This window comes from Coptis chinensis, chromosome 8 (genome assembly GCF_015680905.1).
Source record: "Coptis chinensis isolate HL-2020 chromosome 8, ASM1568090v1, whole genome shotgun sequence".
NCBI lineage: Eukaryota > Viridiplantae > Streptophyta > Magnoliopsida > Ranunculales > Ranunculaceae > Coptis > Coptis chinensis.
The window spans coordinates 48,901,369-48,906,393 of NC_141463.1; positions in this window are offsets into that span (position 1 = coordinate 48,901,369).

The window sequence follows — 5,025 nt, forward strand, 5'->3', positions numbered from 1 at the left end:
CAAACTTGCATTCTTCTCGATTTTCAAATCCGAAGTTTTCTTGGCCTGAGCTTTTTGCGAATCTCTCCAATGAACTAGCTCCACTACCTCATTTCGTACAAGTCTTCCAACTTGCACTTCACTTCATCCTTAAAGCTAAACTCAAATACAAACCGTAGAAATCTTGGGTTTCTTTTTTACATTCAGTCCAACTCATTCTTTGATATAAAATGCAGCAATGCTATATTGTAAGTTGTATGGCATAGGTGACATGTTGCCGAAGGTGCCAATAGAACTGTATGCAGAAATGTGTCCATGTCTTCTTATTTATTAGTCATTGTGAGGGAGGTTATACCATAAGTCAATCCAGTTCTATACCTGCACATGCTGAAATGGGGGTAGTTTTAGATTACATGAAGTATTTAAAATATAATGCTTAAAATGAACAAGTGAATGAACAGAATATTGGATATAGTACTCATTGCAGCATACTAGAACGAAAAGGACTTTGTTCTGTTCTGGTATGTGCTAATTCCATCGAAAAGTACGAAAAGTGAACCGATTGTAGCATATCCCCAAGTTCGAAAAGTTGACTTTGTTCTATTTTTTTTTCCTTCTTTCGCTATGCATTTTGAATGTCAATTTAGGTTCTTGTTTTCAGATGCTAAATGTGATTTTTGTACTTACGTGTTTTTACTTTGATAATTTTATGCTTAAGCCTTAAGCTTATTCAAATTTTAATTCCTAGATAAGAAAATTTTACGTGCCGCAGTAAAAGTTAATGAAATTGGATACCATGGTTGTTGGATTCACCACTTGAGTAGTAGGAGATGGATTTGAAGATATAGATTGGGTTAAGTTTTAAAGGTGGAAGATGAAGGTTTAATTGAGGTGTTATTTCCGTAAGTACACTTTTTAATGTTAATACACGGTTAAACTGACGGAGTCAAACTCAATTAATTGGGTTGTTAAATTAGACAAGTGTCTTTGTTTTTGTAACAGTTATAGAGATCCAATTTCTATACCTGGTTATAGAGGAGCTGGACTCATTAGATATATTTATCGGAATATTATCCTTTGACCTTAAAATAACAAAAAAGAGTAGCCCTTCGTCTGAGTCATTCCATGTGATGTAAAGGTGGAGCCTTGTTCATCCTCCACTGCTGCCATCTCTAACATCGCCAGTAAAGAAGGAGTCTTGCACGCCCTCCATGCTGAAAGTTCTTTACCTTTAGCATAGTGTAGAACAATATCAAAGCCTCCTCCTTGATCTTGGGGCCTTCTTGGTTGGTTGCCCCCTCTTATACTCAGACTTCTTTAATGATGTTTTCATCCTATTAGTATAACCAACCTGGTTCACTCTCTTTATTTGGAGTGTAGTCTTATTTATCGGGAAAAAATAATGATGAGGGAGTCGACTTGGCACTTTCAGATTCGGGTTGGGAACTAGACCTGCCCAAGGAAATGAAGTCCAGTCCAGTGATGGTACTTCAGACGAATACACAAGGCCAGCAAGCCCTACTCACCACTTAGCCAGATAGGCAAAAGGACTTCGTATGTGTGAGGCTACTTTGAGATCTTAAGCGAGGAGCTAGTTCAATAGTTTCGTGTTCCACTTGGGAAGATGAAGGCCAGAAATGCACCATCAACCACAGGATCAGAAGTACATCAATGAAGCTAATGAAGTCCCGCTGTTCACCACGAGCTCCATTTTTTGAATTCAAGTAGATCACTACCGAAACCCGTACCGTACACGCTGCTTTCTCGGCTTATAAGTGTCGCTTTCTTGAAAATCTTGCTTTTAGTAGATTGTTATTAGGTTGATATGCTAGTCAAGTTCAAAGAAGGTAACTATCTTGGTTTCTATTGTTATTAGGTGTTAAGAAAACTAGAATACCTGGACAGGTGGGGAAGTAAAATATCAAATAATGGAGCTTCTTTACTTAAAATGTACCTTATGTTAAAATTCTTGAATCTTGCTTGGACCAATGTAAGTAAGGTGCCTTATCTACCTTCTCTTACATCCTTGAACATTAGTAACTGTAGCGTCGAGTCCATATTTGAACAAGGATATTACGGCGTTAAAGCTCCGCTTCTTTATCTGTTTTTCTTTTATTTTCTGGTATCAAATTTATTTGTTTGATCTGTTCAAACTTTTCTTATATTGGCCCATATTGAAAGTGCAGAACATTGAAACTTTTCTTACTAGATTTAACGCCATTGCTAGCTGAACTTATTGTTTTTTTTCTTATTTCTTTAGGAAATACATCAATCACCAGTTCGTGGCAACTCACGCGATATCCGACCTCAATCTACAACTTGTCATTTGAAGAGTTACGTAACAAAAACTGTGGTTGCACTTGGAGAAGTTTGCACCTATTTACCGACACCTCCAAGTTCGTATAAAGTACGAATCGATGAGATACTCGATGATTTTGCACCGTTGTATGAAGGAGATGGAAGACTTGGAGATATCGTGCTTGGTGACGTCATTGATGGAGATAGATATGATATGAATCGACAAGAATGGATCTTCCTTTGGCGTGCCTTGTAACCTTGTAAATCCAAGTACATAGTGTATTATTTTGGTATGTGAATAGTGTTTACTTAGTTGTTGAATGCTTGTCTTGTAACAAGAGTTCAAATATTTTGGTATTGTGTCAGACTTGATCTAAGGGTTATTGTATACATTTTGGAATGATATAAAGATGTTTTGTACTTCATTATTCTTATAGTTTCATAACAGTTTTAATTTAAATTATTTTGGTACCCAATCAAACTGAAGCTGCAGGTGGATTGATCTATTTTCTACAAGCATGAACCGTCTGTAATGAGAAATCCAACGAAACACTTTTGATGGACCTGGACACAACACTAGACGAGTGAATAGTCTTTTGAGGATCGACCTATTTCTCAATGATGTGCATACTTTGATGATATGGTAATGGAGCACGATTGGTACACCCTGCTGGTAAGACCTGATCAAACTTATTCTCCTACCCTTACTAAATATTTTTATGAGTATGTTGAATTCTTTACACGCTCCCATGGAGAAGATGGACTTATAGTGATGTTAGATGACAAACCTTGTTTACTGACTAAATACTTAATTGCATGTGCATTAGAAATTCCAACTGCTGCCCCACACACCCAGATTAATTATATAGATGATAATGACAACCATTATGACTAGGTAAACTTCCACAAGACCTATGGTGCGGGTATATTTCAAGTAGAACATCAAGGCCAACATAATGTATCTTTAAAAACCGTGGCTCTTAATACCGGCCTTGCTATGCTTTTCCTTAAGCTTAATGTGCTAGGAGATTGGCACTTTAAATTTGCGGATTCCCACGCATGCAACACCTTCATTGCTTTAGCAGAGGGGCGTTGGTATTATGATATATCCAAAACCATAGTGGGTAGTCTTGGCAGAGCACAGGCTGTTACGCATCAATACCTTCTTATACCAATCACAATCACTTATATAATGACCTTCTTTTTCCCAGAATTTTGTACACATTTCACCAATTGGGTTAAGGTTGGTACAATGCACATGACCAATGCTATAGTTCATTCTTTACATGCTATGGTTTGGCCAGGTTGGCGCCTCCAACCTCACCTAGTAGCCCCATATACCCCGTCTGACTAAATTGCACTTAATAGGTTGGCTAGGGTAGATGAAACCAGAATGAAGGCATGGAAAGTTGTCATAGATAGTCAAGACTTAAAGGAGCCCCATTTCACAAAGGAGGAGCAAAGGGAGGATAATGCCTGATTAGCGCAACTATATATGATAATATTTATAATTTTCTGTTAGTGTCTGCTTATGTCCCAAGTGATTTTTATTTCCTATTATCTCTATAAAGGATGGAACTCATTTAGGAGTTGCATCTGCAATTTATTTATTTATATTTGTATCGTTTAACTTTCTTTTACAGGTGCTCCCATTTACAAGCACATTTCTATGGTACTCTCTATCCTTTATTTCATTCCATACTTTGGGGACAACACATGATTCTGTTTGGGGGGAGGGGGGGGGGGTATAGAAACACGCTATCAATGTTTAAGCACATATTAGGTTGTATATTACATATTATTTGTCATATAAAAAGTAAAAAATATAAAAAGCATAAAAATAGTTTATACTTTGCACTTAGGATAATGGTATTATTTCCTTTTCCATGATGATATTAGTCTAGAAATCTCAAGTAGCAATAGAATTAAGCTTAGTTCTTAGAAACTTAGCATAATATGTAGGTAATAATCATTGCATCTTTTCATTAACATCTTGCATGAGCATGTATGAATGTACTTGGCAATATTTTTCTGAAACCTAGGTTAAAGTACTTAATTTTACATATCATGTGAGATTCTAGCCTAAAAGTCTCATATGAGTGAGTATCTGAGTGATGACACAAAAAAGAAGTATAATCTGAATAGAGAAATCACACATCCACTTGCTTGATCACCATACCATATCCTAAGCCAGAATTTAGGCCCTCTCTGGATAGATATAGCTAAAAATTTATACCTATAAGTAATTATCCGCTAGTCGCCCTACTGAGCCTTTTCATAACTACAAATCCTTTACCCATCTTTTAAACTAATAAAAATAAAAATAAGCCTACCCATCTTGAATGAGTTGAGAAATAGGATGAGTAAGGAAAATAAAGAGCAAAACTTGTGGAAAACCAAAATTAGTTAGTTACTTCATAAAAGAAAAAGGAAAGAAGTTTCCATCCAAAGAAAAGAAAAGAAAATTAAATATAGAAATAAAATAAAAACTATAAAAAAAATAGAATAAAAGGAGTTAAAAAGCAAAAATAAAAAGGTTAAGGATGGAAACTAAGTATAGAAGCAAAGTAAGAAGAAGGTTTTCTCTAGTTACTATTTTGAAGATCCTATTTTCTCAGACTTGTTTATTTGAATATCCATTCCATTTCTTCTTAAACCATCACCTCAGCCCCATATCACCTAATAAAGACCTCTAACTCAATTAGGATTAATTTGGTGTGATAGTAAGTGGTAGATGTGATTGATCGA